The 15,892-nt window shown below is 37.8% G+C and overlaps 1 protein-coding gene and 1 long non-coding RNA gene across 6 annotated transcripts in view; one reads left to right on the forward strand and one right to left on the reverse strand.

Annotated features, from left to right (window-relative positions):
• Positions 1–13,946, reverse strand: part of LOC123987661 — a 49,205-nt gene extending 35,259 nt beyond the window's left edge. For all 3 annotated transcript variants that reach the window (XR_006829267.1, XR_006829266.1, XR_006829265.1), the window contains exon 1: positions 13,815–13,946. This is a non-coding gene — a long non-coding RNA (uncharacterized LOC123987661). The remainder of the gene's footprint in view (positions 1–13,814) is intronic.
• LOC114880592 overlaps positions 1–15,892 on the forward strand; it is a 123,771-nt gene that overhangs the window by 92,279 nt on the left and 15,600 nt on the right. The window lies entirely within an intron of this gene.

Consider the following 15,892-nt stretch of genomic DNA (forward strand, 5'->3'; position numbering starts at 1 on the left):
CGAATGTCAAACTAAGCACCTCTAAGATAAATGTGTACTTTAACTAATAATTTAGTAAACAACTACATCAGCAAAGCTAAAAAGAAACTTTAAAAAAACGTAGCTACCTACTTAAGAAAAAAAAATATTGATTTACATCTTGTTATCTTCTAAAGAAATTAGGAAGTGTCAGGGACGAAAAGTAAACTTGTTATCTAGTTTGTTAAAGATTTACTGAACAAACTGAATTTTTACTTCTCGCAATTTCTGTTAGAACTCTTTTTCTTAAAAAATCAGTTAAATTTTTTAATGAATCTCCAAAATTAGAATTTATAGTCGAATACTTATTGAAATGATAAATTAAAAACATGTAAAAAAAAGACAATATGTTATTGTGTAAATATTTATTTATTACTAATTAAGCATTAACATACTTTTTGCATTTTTAACTAACCTCGCTTTAACTATGAATTCTGTAGCTATTCAAGGTTTTAAATAATAATACTGATTTCGGGATCAACATTCGGGTTACTCTGTAGGACTGACTGGCATGGAAGATAAGTTAGAGTATACAATGGTTTCAGTACAACTTTTACAACGAGGTTGGTTATAATTCTATATTATCTTTACAAGCCCGGCGAGGAACGTTTCAGAATACTCGGCATTATCACACCACAGGAGAGTGTTTTACAGTGTCATTTCACAGTATCTTAGAAGAAAGGTGATCAACGGTATTATTTAACCCTTGAACAGCGAAATCTGGATCAATCGTGGCTCAAACTTACAAAACATGTACAAAGATATAAAACTAAAGTTAGATGTATAATTTTTAAATGAAAAAATTTCGTATATTGGAAGAATAATTTTTAAAGAAACAGTGTAAAATTGAAAATGTAGGCATACGATACTCGTATACTGTAGGCCTGCTGTAGACTATGAACAGCCGTTAGCGGCTGTACGTGTATATGTATCTCATGTTTGTTGACATCTTGCTTCCCGTGTCCCCGCGCAAGGTAATGTACGGACACGGCAAGCAAAATCAGTTCCCTGACAACAGTGGTGTCGAACACATCAAATAAAGACAAAGACGGTGATACTATTAACGCTCTAAAAATCATTTATTTTCTTCCCGCTTTATACAGCCTCCTACAAAAAAATGAAAATAATATAAAATTAAATTAAAATTGAGACTCCATAATCTGTCGTCCGAGGGTTAATAAAAGTTTATTTTGTTATGTTATCTTTGGAACTCTCTGGGTAAATTATTGAAATACATTTCGATTGATGAAGAAAGCAATAAAAGAAAATTAAAACAACTTGTATTTTGAATGTGTTATAACGACGATAACACTTCGTAAACCATCGTCGAAGTTCTGAACAATCTTGAGAGTTCTACGTAGTAAGTACATAAAGTATACATATAATCGAAACTTTTCCTCACTTATTATGAAATTCGAACTTCTAAAATACGACGGTCATGAAACGATATGGAATAAGTTCTATCTCGACAATGGAAAACTATTAACTAATTATCACCACTTTACAAAGATAGGTTTATATAGTAAGTATCTGAATTCTTATAAATAATACTTAGCTGTTTCTTGCTGCTAATATTCCCTGGACAAAACATCTGATGTTTCAAATCATACTTAAAAACAGAATATATTTTTATCAACGTTTAAACACAGCTATATGTTTTTATTTTTTTCGCCCAAATGAAATTAATTACTTAATTCATAATGGGGGTACATAACTGCCCACTACCTGATCGTTAATGTAATATTAAAAGGACTTAGATTTGTCTGCGACACTTTTTTTATGATATTCTACCCTTTTAACACTAAACGTACCATGGACCGGTTAAATAACCGGTTGTAAACTTTTGATTAGAAAATTCGCATAAAATGTTATCGCTTTTTCACATTTGACTTCATGACTTTTTCTATTAAATATATACAATTAATTTTACATCATTAATTTATATTTTTATTTGTTAAATTCGATAAACACGCGTAACCTAGCGTCATTTACCACGACAGGTCATTTGACAGGTTGCGGTACAAATAGGTACCTATATATTAAATCTCGTGTAGTGTTAAATAATCCTTTTAAATGTATTGAAGTTTGACAGAAATCGGAGGTAGCGATCAAATAGTAGACAATTATCGATCAGAAAGACAAAATGTCTTCTTTGAAGCGGTTTTTCCTAAATGGGACTCATAACTGTAGCCTATCGTCGATAGCCTATCGACTTAATTCTTTCTTAAAATTAAGCAATAAGAAGTGCCTGATTGTGTGATGTAGGTACGATAGAGTCATGTGGGTCAAGTGTGCGCAGCGGGTAAGTGTGCGCAGACTAAATATTTCTAAAATAGTTCAAGAATGGGTACCCACTCCCTTTAGTGCTTGTTACGTCATTGAACGAAACGTTTATGTGCTGCCGGTCGCGGTTTAATTGTTTTGTCAAGAAAGGTAAGTGAAATTTTTTCCTAAATATATTATGATATTTTGTCATTTTCAATTGAAAAACTTACATACATGCGTTACGGTATTGAATACTTATTATATATGAACGCGCACGTCATTTTATCTATTTTGATGTGTAACATTACAAGGCATGATAAAATAACGCAATTATGAGCAATTTTAACTTAATTCCGTTTGAATAGCTTAGGTTAAGTGTGCGTATAAGCTTGTCGGGTAAGTGTGCGCATGCATATGCTTACCCCACCTACACAGCTCCGTGTAAACACTGAAATATTTTGTTTCAGATTTATAGTCTACGCTTTATAAATTAAAAATATGTCTCGAATTTATATGCGGAAGGCTCCAGATAGATGCATTGTTAGAAATGATCAATTCAATGCTACTAAATTATTGATCTCCCAACGTACAAGTAAAAGAAAAGCAGCAGCCCAAACGGGAATGAAAGAAAGTACACTGAGAAAACGATTAAAAGCTGGATCAACCGCGGTCAGTTTAGGAAGATTTTCTTCAACATTCACTATTGAACAAGAAGATGAAATATTTAATTATATAAAAAGATGTGACGATCTTTATTATGGCTTTAATATGGTTAGTCTCAGAACACTGATTTATCAGTACGCCGAAGTAAATAAAATTTCACATCGTTTCAACCAATCTTCAAAGATGGCTGGGCGTGATTGGGTGTATGTACAGTTTCTTGAAAAAACATCCTGAATTAAAATTAAATGTAGCGTTTGTGATACATGGTGGTATGAACAGTGCATTACCTATAAGCAGGGTATTTTTGTATGTGATGTATGTATTTTATAAATAAATGATAATCTTTATGTTATTAATTATAGTTATACAGTAATTAAATACATTAAAATTTGAGTTATTATGCTGCGTACACTTACCCGCACAACTGCGCACACCTACCCCTACATTGGGTTAAATGTACGCATTTTGATAAGGCTCTATTTTTCTTTACTACTTGAATTACAGAGTACAAAGTTTAATTTTTATTTTTTCAAATTGTCATCTAATAAGGACTTTCAATAAATGACTTTGTTTTATTTCATTCCACTTGAAATTTTTGATTTTACAACAATTCAAAGAAAAAATGCGTACTCCTGCCCTACATGACTCTATAAGACATTTTTCTGAAGTAGCTACCATGAAGTCAAAATAAACCTATGTCCTCTTCTTTAAATGAGATGCTTTACTAATTTCTTTTTATTTAAATAACTTTTATCAAACTTGATAATATTTATTCGAATTATTTTTTGATATTCCTAATTGTTAACGATTTAAGGCAAAGGGAATGTTGAAGGAGCAAATGCTCGGAAATCTCGAAGGAGAATTAAAACAGACGTGTAAATATTGAGGATGACGACTATTTATTTCTAAACATGTATTTATCCGTTTTATAATATTGTGATGTAACATCGAACAGTACTGTTGCATTTACTAATTGACAAGCATATTGTATTCGAGTTTTCATATTTTCTTTTGTGGTAAGTTTATGCCTCAAATACCCTTAGAAGTAATGCTTGTAAGTCGGTACATGCAATAATGTTGTCCGAAACACAAATTATAAGAGTCATAATATTAAAAAACAAAAAATACATGTTAAGTAAATGGTTGTCATTTTCAGTATTTAATAAAATGAATTTTAACACAAAATACGTCCATTTTATTTTCTATGAAGGCGTCCGTGTATTCGCCCCTTAAATATTCCCTTCGTCATAAATCGTTAACTATGAAAAATATTAAAAAATCGTTCGAGTAAATGTTATTGAATTTGATAAAAGCTATTAAAATAAAAAAAGATTAGTATAGCATTTCTTTTAAGAAAGACGACGTCAGTTTATCTTGAACTTTTGGTAGCCATTCAGAAAAATTTTGTATACCCCACACTATCAGGTATTATTTTATTTTTAAAAAAAATTAGGTTGATAGTTGCTACGGTTTCTGCGATAATATTTTGGAACACTTTATTCGACTCGCCCTATTTAAGTTAGCAGTCAATAAAATTTATCTGTTATGGGTAGTAGCCCCAGCGATGTTTCCATTTTCAGATTGTGTTTTAATGGCGTTAAATATTACAAAGGCGATAGGAGTGCAATTCAGAGTTTTTACGTAAATCATATATTATAATAGTGTTTTGCGAGCACGCGTCCGCGACGAGACTAGCGGTTTCGATACGATCCGCGTCAACGAGGGTCGTAAGTCCTCGCTACGGTTTGACCGACGCCACGAACCGCGTACTACCCAGCGACCGGTTAAGGAGACAGAGCTCATTAGGATTGTAATTAATTATAGAATGATTATGATGTTTAGATGTATTTGATACTTGCACAAAGACTTAATGGTTTGATGAGTTACTCTGACTCAAGTGTTAACAGTTGTTCGTATATGTGATTTAAAGAATGCTTATGAAGCAAACTGATCGGAGTCTCAACGGAGGCTTTAAAATACGAACGAAGTGATTTGGTCGGAAGATCGACAAGAAGTGTCCTGCGTTTGATGTATGTCTCTAGTTTCTATTTTCCCTCTCCCGGATCTGAAGAACGGTCAGTTAGGAGCTGCAGCGAACCAGCCGAGCCCAGCAGCCGCGATACACATGGGAGCCATTTGGTTTGGAAGGATCGGTTGTACCCCAGGCAATAAATGAATGAATGCTTTTATGGTCAAGGTGACCGTTGGTGCCTGGAACCGACAACTGGACTGCGCAGACACGTGCATCACACAGGGTCCGTCTAAGACCCGGAAGAGAAGAAGGTTTGGGCCTTTTGTTTAGGCAGTGGAAATGAATGTTCTGAGTTTATGGTTTGGAACCTTTTAAGCCCTGGGTGGTAATTTCTTTAATACATGATGAACTACCACTCCGGCCAGCTTAGGGTAGTTTTTTAAGAGTCATGTTAAATATGACCGATCGTGTTTCTGAATTAGTGCAATAAACTGTGAAAGCTGCCATGCCGCATAACAAATAGAATAATCTTTATCTCACACAACACCTTCAATGCTCGCACGGCCATCGGTAAGAACGTTACGCAAGCTGTTATTAATGACCCAGATATTTATATACTAATATTTAAATGATAAAATAATTTTTAACAAAAATACAGCCGACTTCGAAATGCACTAAAAAGTATGAAATAATTTCTATTTCATTTATACAAATACCCAACAGCTATTAATAAAAGCTATTTACTAATTTAAATAGTATACTAAATACATATCAACCTTTTTGGAGGCTGCGCAAAATTAAAAACTTTTCTTCTACTAGGAGGATCCTAGTTCAGGCGTCGACAACCTATCAAATCGTTTTTTATTTTGCGCCGCCTCCGAAAAGGTTGAAATGTATTTAGTATACTATTTAACGAGTAAATAAGTTTTATTAATAGTTGTTGGGTATTTGTATAAATGAAATAGAAATTATTTCATACTTTTGAATGCATTTCGAAATCAGTTGTATTTTTTGTTAAAAATTATTTTATTTCACATTTTTTAGTGGAACGAGCAATATTTTTAGGATGCCGTAAGGTGGTTTACCGTTCTTATTTTGGTTAATTGCAATATCGATAGTTCTTAACGATAACAAGTTCCATACGTTTTTATAAGTGGGATCATCGTGAACGGTACATGTCTTGCAGAGTATACATATGTACATACAGGGTGGCCCACATAACTCTTAACAGCTCAATATCTTGAAAACTATGACATCGATTTTAAAGTTCTTGGTCTTAAATTGCATGGATCTGAAGGGCTTTTCTAACTACATAAACATGAAGTGGCCCCCCTTTCTTCTTTAATGGGGGACGGGGGTACCTCTATAATTTTAAATGGAACCCCCATAAAACGTTACATATTTAGATTCCACAGGATAAAACAAGTAAATTTTGTCTGAAACATTTTTTTATCAGATATTTCCAGGATGAGATTATAACAGTTTGAAGTTTCGACTTGTAGGTACTTACTTGAAGCGCTTGGAAATAGCGTTTTTGAATTGTGTCCGTGAAATTAGCACCCCATTTTCAAAAAACAAAACTTTTAGCAACAGTTCTATTTGCACCCGCAATAGTTCTATAGTTCCTGATAGGTTTCAGAAATAGTTCCGGCGAAATACCAGAAAAAATAGCATTTTGAAAATATGAGGTGCCAACTTCACGTGGCACCGCATCATGCAAAAGATGTTATTTAAATCATCGTATTGACGATGAGAACGTTTTCATGGATAACTGAGTCAAACTCAAGAATTGTACCTACAAGGAAGTACCTACAAGTAGAAACTTCAAACTGTTATAATCTCATGTTGGAAATATCTGACAAAAAAATGTTTGAGACAAAATTTACTTGTTTTTTCCTATAGAATCTAAATATGTAACGTTTTATAGGGGGTTCCATTTAAAATTATAAAGGTACCCTTGCCCCCCATTAAAGAAGAAGGGTGGGCCACATCATGTTTATGTAGTTAGAAAGGCCCTTCAGATCTTTGCAATTTGAGACCAAGAACTTTAAAATCGATATTATAGTTTTCGAGATATTGAGCTGTTAAGAGTTATGTGGGCCACCCTGTATATACAGGGTGTCCCAGAACTCATTTTCGCCCAGTGAAGGGGTGATAGCTGGGGTGATTCTGAACAACTTTTTCCTTTGCGAAAAAGTTGTTTGAAGTTTCGTTTTTGAATTATTAAGGAAAAGCACTGACTGTACGATCGAAACTCTTCAACATGAACAGTTCCAATCTGTTCGTTGAGTAAAATCTTTAGAAGTTAGGAATTACATCTTGCTTCGTCCAAGGTTCGAACAAGAGTGCTCGTCCTCTCGATGTCAGCTCTTTTAAATCCGTTTCCCCCCTTGATTTTAGATCTTTAGTTTACTAAACACTTGAGAGCGATAAGGGTGATGAATTGGGAAAGGACCGTAATTCCCGGACGTTTCGAAAGAATGTTTAGGATCTGTCGACGCCGGTTTAATAAATAATCAATCGAGATTAGTATGGTGGTAAAATAAGAGTTTATTTTGGAAATGCAGGGGAAAAAGCCTAAAGGCGTAAAAAACCCTTGAAGTTTGATTTGTGTGTGTGAGTGTGTCGCGTGTGATATAGATGATATCGTGTATACGAACGTTCGACGTTCTATAGCGATTTGTTAATCGCGTGTTGTGGTGTTTCGGGACGCAGCTCCCGTAGGATACTCCTGCGCGGAAAGATCATCCAGTCGCAAGGACACCGTTGGAAATTCATCCAGTAGCAAGGACACCGTTGGAGACTTCCGCGCGAGGAGACGTCCGTGTGTGAAGAGATGGAACTAGGGTTCCGTTGGATCCCCTGCGCAGGGAGACGTTTGTTGGTTGCCGGCGGCACCCTGGGTTTGTAATCAGTGGACCAGGCAAGGCCCCAGGCGTTTGTTGTGATTGTTGCCGGCGCCGCGAGGTCTCGGGTTTGTGGACCCGACAGAATCTTGGGCAAAGAGTAGGTACATGGTGATTCTCTCGCAGCGCAACATAATAGCCGTCCCGCACAATGGAACCCTGCTGTGTTTGCAGGTAAAAAGACCCAGGAGGTCAAGTCGCCGGACTCAAGACTGCTCTGTATGTGTTTATGACTGAGACGAAGCCAAGAAATGGAATAGAAGAATATGGTCAGAAAAATCTTATTCTAATTTCAGCATTCTTTATTTTTATTTTTATTTCTTTTGTTTATAACGAGGGGGAAAATGCCTTACGCAGACCGGATTAGCTGTTTATATAGTTATTTATGTGAATATTTATAAATACTTATCTTTACAACATATGCTGAAAATGATTACCTTCAGCTTCCAGGCATGTTTGAAGGCGCTTTTTTAAATTTTTTGAAACATCTTGAAACATCTCTTCACTAACATTCTCTATTTCGCGGCGGACAGAATGTTCTAATTCGCTAACCGTTTGTGGTCTGTTCTTGTAAACAGATTTAAATCTGATGACCGGGGTGGCCATAGATCTTTTGAAATTATTCTATTCGCAAAAAAACTTTGTATTTCCTGCAAACTATTGTGTGAAGTATGGCACATCGCCCCGTCCTGCTGGAAATATCCGTCCGATAATTCCATATCCGTTAATTGATTGACGAATTCATCGAAAATTCGTAAGTACGTTACCGTACTAAGAGTGTCATAGAAAAATATCGGACCGATAATCCACTCACGAGAAATGGCGCACCACACCCCGACTTTTCTCGAATGTAATGACGCGATGAAAATTTCATGGGGGTTTGTTTTAGCTCATATTCGTGTATTTTGGGAGTTTAAATATCCATTTACATGGAACCAAGCTTCATCCGTGAAAAAAGTGTGATTCAGAATGTGGGGATCATTTTCAATAAGCTGCTGGAACCACTGGCAAAACTGCACCCGTTTCGAGTGGTCAAGCAGAAGCAGCTCTTGCATCAATGCCGGGTCTACACTGCTGTTCGCGAACAGTTTGCGAACAGCTCGCGGACCATGTTCGCCGGCAATGTGGACACTTTCGCGAACAGCGAGCAGGTTGCAGCGAACTGGTCAGCGAACAGCGAACACTGTTCGCTAAGGAGGCGGTACATCAAAGGGTCTGTTTGCGAACTCGAAACACAATAGCCTTCCAATTGTGCAACCGTTTGCATTCCGTTTGCGAGCTGTTCACGAACTATGTCTGAGCTTAGGTGTCATGCAGCTGTGCCTTTTTTGCAGCTGTTTGACACGTTGAATAAGGCATCTGAATCTGTTGAGAGAGGTGCCTCAACGATGTCGATGGCTCTGCTAATAAATGATCTCGCACATTCTGAACCGTTTCATCGGACATCTTCCGGCCTCCCCGTGTTGTGGCACGACACTCCCGGTTTTTTCAAATTTCTCTATAAGTTTCGAAATTGATGTTATTGACGGTGCACTAATTTGTGTATATACTCGTGTAAAATTAATTTTAGCTTCAGTGAAGGAGATGGTTTTATAATAGTCCCGAACGAGAAAAACACGTTGTTCGATCGAATACATTATTAAATTAGTATTAAATTATAAATTAAATTAAAATACAATAAAAAAATCGCGATCACAAAACTAAGCCAAAATAAGTAAAAATAAAGTCACCAAACAATCACGGTTACAAGACAAACGGTTGACGATTTAAAAACAATACTTTCCGACGTTTAAATGCTGCAAGTTAGAAAACGACTGTCGTTTTCTCTACCTCGTTTTTCGTTGCTGGTTTACAAATAATTAATTTGGAAAAACCCAACTATGGAAGGGAAGGGACTTTATGATCTAATTACCCCGTTACCTGAAGGCCTAAAGTCGTTTGAAATTAACTGAATCTTTAGAAAAAGATCTGAGCAACGGGTTGCACTTTATTAATGAAAGGAAAAGCATGTTATTGAGGATAGTATTCCCCAATTAAATAGAGTAATTTCCAGAAACCGTTGCGAAATAGGTAATGTTAGTGAACAAACGCTACAAAATGTTTTTTAAAAATTTAGAAAAGCGCCTTCAAACATGCCTGGAAGCCGAAGATAATCATTTTCAGCATATGTTGTGGCTGTAGTTCCGAATGCGACCGGTCGCCGATCAAGATGAAATTTTGAGGGGTAGGGGGTAGGGAGGAGGGGACCCCAAATATAAAGTGGTATCTTCGGCTTCCTATTAGTTTCCGAGATATTAATTAAAAACTTTCGTACAATACATCCATACTATGTAATATTATAAATGCGAAAGTAACTCTGTCTGTCTGTCTGTTTGTTACCTTTTCACGCCTAAACCATAGACATATGAAATATAGACGGAGCCTTTCTACGAGGGGTAACTGATAATCGCGGTAAGGGGGGAATTCATCTGACTTCGACTATTTTCGTAAGCGCAGACTCGGGTATGTTCGGCTTTTCGCATCCGTACGATGAGTTGCATTGAACTTGTCGCAGTGAAGTTGGCTACAAATTCACTACGCATTCACGCCGCGTCGATGAGTGAATGCGTGGCCAACTTCACTGCGACAAGTTCAATGCAACTCATCGTCAGTGTACACTGACAAGGAAGGTTAGGGAACCCGGAAATTCCAAACATTATGAAACTTCGCATACAAGTACAGTAAGTCATCCGTAATACGACCCTGTTTTCCGTTGGTGCCATAATTCGGTTTTAAAGGGTGAAATTACCCCTTGAAAAAAATTCGGAACTTTCTTTTTTGTGGAATATCTTAAAAACGGTGAGAGATATGAAAAAAAAGTTTAAACAAAAGTTGCACAGTTCTGTTGTGTTTACAAAATGGTGTCAAGAAAATTTTTGAAAAATGCATAATTTTTTAGTTACCCCTCCCCTCCAACATTTTCTTGACGCCATTTTGTAAACACCACAGAACTGTGCAACCTTTGTTTAAACTTTTTTTTCATATCTCTCACCGTTTTTAAGATATTCCACAAAAAAGAAAGTTTCGAATTTTTTTCAAGGGGTAATTTCACCCTTTAAACCCGAATTATGGCACCAACGGAAAACAGGGTCGTATTACAGATGACTTACTGTACTTGTATGCGAAGTTTCATAATTTTTGGAATTTCCAGGTTCCCTAACCTTCCTTGTGAGTTGCATTGAACTTGTCGCAGTGAAGTTGCCTACAAATTCACTAACGCATTCACGCAGCGTTGGTGAGCCGATTTGTAGCCAACTTCACTAACACATTCACGCCGCGTCGGTGAGACGATGGGCGAGATCGACTCACCGACGCGGCGTGAATGTGTCAGTAAATCTGGAGCCAACTTCACTGCGACAAGTTCATTGCAACTCACAATCAGGGTACATACAGGGTGATCCTCTCGCTACGCTACCCAAAGGAAGTGCCGCCACAATAGAATGTAGAAGTCGACATCCCATTTCTGTCATCGCTTACTTGACCCCTGCAACGAAGACGACTGTGTGCGTGAAAATGTGTGTAATGAGCAGAAAAGTCCCATTTAAGCACTGCGGAAAACAGAATATTTTCTTAACACATTTTCACGCACATAACTGTCCTCGCCGTAGGGGCCTCGACGGTCATGTAAGCGATGACAGAAATAGGATGTAGACTACCACATTCTATTGTGGCGGCACTTCCTTTGGGTAGCGTAGCGAGAGGATCACTCTGTACATACATGTGAAATGTGAACCGAATACTACCGAGTCTTGCCGGAATAAGTCGAAGTCAGACAAGTCCCCTCCTCGCCCCGATTATCAGAGCCCCCCTTAGCTAAAGTAGCAGTTTATGCTCCGTCTATATTTTCATATGTCTATGGTGTACATACATACATGTGAAATGTGAGCCGAATACTACCGAGTCTTGCCGGAATAAGTCGATGTCAGACGAGTCCTCTCCTCGCCCCGATTATCAGAGCCCCCCTTACCTAAAGTAGCAGTTTATGCTCCGTCTATATTTTCATATGTCTATGGCCTAAACTGCTGAACAGATTTCGATAAAACTTGGCAAGGAGATAGACTGCATCCTTAGGAAGGACATAGGGTACCTTTTGTTTTCCAAAAAAAATAAAAAAAATTTTTAAAAACCAGATTTCTGTGAGCTTCAAATATGTTATAGAGCAGGCTTCGGAATTAACTGCACTTCTCGGCCGATTTTCAGATGTCACGCCTCCTTTCCCACGCCGCGCGTCTTGGCCCCCGCGGCGACCATAGTGCTTGGGTAACCTCATGCGCCTTTCATATGAATCGCAATGAATCACGCGTGGCGCATTAAGGCGACAACTGTAATAATAGATTTCCACATCACCCATGAGGTACTATTATCGATGCGTTGTTTTTTGTCACGCGCGATTCTAATGATACGCGTCTGAGGTTACCCAAGCACTACGGTCGCCGCGGGGGCCAAGACGCGCGGCGGGGGAAAGGAGGCGTGACATTTGAAAATCAGCAGAAAATAGCAGTTAATTCCGAAGCCTGTTATAGAGGACCGAATTTTAAGCAACTTTTCAGCATACTGAGGGGATCTTGGTGGCAATGCCGAGTATTACCAAACCAATTCTTGAATGCTTCTTTGTTAGTCAAAAACATAACAAATCGCAATATGACATAGCCTATGTCCATCTTGAAAAAATAAGCTGTCCAATAGTGCAAATTTTATTAAAATCCGTTTAGCCATTTAAACGTGAAGAGGAACAAACGATCAGACACTTTCACTTTTATATATTAGTCGGGATAGGGACAGGGAAGTAGGGATAGGAATAAGGAAGTAGGGATAATAATAGTTGATTAAAATTCCCGGGCAGAGCCGGGTAACGCAGCTAGTACAATATATATTGTACAATATATATTTTTTATTAATTAATTAGTTCAGTTTACAAATAGAAATTTGCATGTATCTAAAGAATATGTACAAAACATACAAAGAAATACAACTAAAAGTATACGTAGATAAAATAATACACAAACACAATATGTAAGTTACTTATTAACTGGTTTCGTTCAAAAATTAAATTTTACATTCAGTGAGTAAGTTTCATATTCGGACACCGCAGATACATGACAATCGAAAACCCTTAATGTCGGTGCCCTTCGCCAGGGGACGAAGCGGTTAGTTCTCAAAGTGGCAAGTCGTAAAAGTGGCCCGATTGTAGCGGTCAGTGCCTCAGCGGGGGTCTACGCTAGGAACGGCAGACCCAAAGAATAAGAAACCGCAACAATAGGGCCGCTTTTACGACTTGCCACTCAAACCGAAACGAATCTACTGAAAATCGGGAAATTTGTAAATGTTTTATCTTCAAAACTAATTAAAATCGGGTGTATACATTAAAGCTTAATGAATTCGTCTTCAAAAGCACTATCACATGATCTGAAAAAATATATGTAGTTCCATTTAAAAAACGAAACTTGACCATCATATCTTCTAAACTAATAATGTAAATAAATTTTCGTTCACGCCAAAACATGGGCCCCCTTGTACCGTGCAATTTCCATATAAACAATTTTTCATACCATCAATAGTAACGAAATAAAACGTCTGTCACACTTTAGCGCGGACACCCTGTAGATCAGTGCGCCAGTCACGTTCGCGTGGCGATGGCAAAAGGGAAAAGTAAGAGGGTCTTTACACTCGACAGGGGCCTGCGGCTCGACCTCGGTCGGCCGTCACACTCTTCGCGGGGAAGAACGCAGGGATGGGAAACTCTAGGGCTGGGAATTTCGGGGTAGAAGGTTCGAGGAAGGTTCGAGGAAGGTTCGTTGCGTTACGCGATCAAAAGGGGTAGGCAAAAAGGGGGATCTTTAAGGATGGGAGTAAAGGGTGGTACGTAATATCGCGATTTACAATTGCACGGACGTAGAAGGTGGTCGTTGCCGAACTCAGAATTCACAATTATTAAAATCTTAGGGACTCACCAATACGCTGTACACCTCACACATACACGTACTCTCTCTAAATCGCCTCTCACTTTGTTTATCACTTTGGAAATTTCTATAATCGCTCCTTTACCAAATCTCAATACTTGTTCGCTCGCCAAAATCTAACAATAAGTGTCGGCCAGTGTCGGCTCTTCATCGTCGCAGCGACGACGAGCCCGTCGTAAGGAAGTTTGGGGAGGGGATACAGGTCGGGGATTGGGTCGTCTTCCGGGTCAGAGACTAATTGGGCTAGGGATCAATATCGATCTGGGATTGGCCAATGATTGGGGTCGATAGGGAGCTGACAGAGGCTTGTTGATGATGGCTGCTGGCTTAGGGTCCTCAGACTCGGCGGATAGATGGCCCCGCGGTGTCGTTTTGGCAACTTGGGTTGGATGGCTGTCGCGGGGCGCTCTTTCCGTGGGGCTGTAGGGTCGTCATCGGCCTCCCGACGGGGTTCTCCTCTCAGTGGCGGCAGCGTCGTTATTCGGTGTCCTGCCTTTGCCTCTATCGGCCCGATACCGGCGGTTGGACAAAGGAACAGGGTTAAAGAAGGGGGTGATACGGGGACAGACGCGAAAGTGTGGGCGACAATGGGCGAAAGCCAACCGGGCTTGATAATTGTTACAGGGAAACTCGTGTCACCACGTTACAGTACCATTACTCCACAGCTATTAATAAAACCTGTTCAATCATTAAATAGTACACTAAATACATTTCAACCTTTTCGGAGGCGGCGCAAAATTAAAAACTTTTCTTCTATTAGGAAGATCCTAATTCAGGCTTCCGCAACCTATGACAGATGACCTATTTGTTAATTTCAAGTAAACAATATTCAACAAGAATCAACATACCCATTGCGGATTAACTACTTAGATGTATGTATGTACATCAGAAGTGTTGCCAATTTCTGATACAATCGTTACAATTACAAATGTTTTCAGCTGTATCTATAACGTTTCGTATTTTTTCTTAGGATTTATTAATTACCGAGTGCCGCAGTTACCACAATCAAATGGTTATTGACAGCATCATTTATTCGGGTATTTTTAATTTTGCCCCGTCCCCGAAAAAGTTGAAATGTATTTAGTATGCTATTTAACGATCAAACAGGTTTTAGTAATAGCTGTGGAGTATAGAAATTATTTTATACCTTTTAGCGCATTTCATTAATAATTGTTACGCAGTTGTATAAACGAAATATAAATTATTTTACACTTTTTAGCGCATTATGAAGTCGGTTGTATTTTTTGTTAAAAATTATTTTATTTCACACTTTTTAGTGAAACGAGCAGTATTTATAAGGTGGTTTACCGTTCTTATTGGTTAATTGTAATAACGATAGTTATTAACGATAACAAGTTCCATACATTTTTGCAAGTGGAATCATCGCGGAAATATCTCCTATTAGATGTGAAAGGTTTCATCGCGATCAGTACATTCCGTGCAAAGTAACACCAAGGAATAGGGTTTTTGATGTAACAATAGTAATTAACAATAACAAATTACATAAATTTTTGCAAGAGGGATCATTGCGGATATATCTCCTACTAAATGTTAAAGGTTTCATCACGATCAGTACATTCCTTGCAGCGTAAATGGCGAAAAATATACATATGTATAAATGAAGCATTACGTTTTTTGCAATAAAAGTCATTAGGAATGAAAAAATGCAACATATTTTTTACGGGACCAATTGGGAGAAATACTTCACAAGATGCAAAAGGTTTCGTTTCGATTGGTCCATCCATTTCGGAGTATAATATAACATATTAGGCCTTTAAACAAGGAAATATTATATTATTTATTTAATAAACAACCTCAGGTGTCTCCTAGACTTATGATAGTTACGTCTCAGAAAAATGATAACTAAGGGTTAACTATATCTTTACTTATACAAGGTTTGCGTAGGGTATCAACAATTCAACCTCTGTAAATTGAATAGATACCTGGTAACGAACCAGAATCGTTCTATTCCCTGATAGCATCACGTGTATTGCATTCGAAATGACCTACACATTAACGTGTGCTCCCGCATAGGGCCGATGTTCATATCAGATGATGCGACATGGCTA

The sequence above is a fragment of the Osmia bicornis genome, chromosome 3, assembly GCF_907164935.1.
Source record: "Osmia bicornis bicornis chromosome 3, iOsmBic2.1, whole genome shotgun sequence".
Taxonomy (NCBI): Eukaryota; Metazoa; Arthropoda; class Insecta; order Hymenoptera; family Megachilidae; genus Osmia; species Osmia bicornis.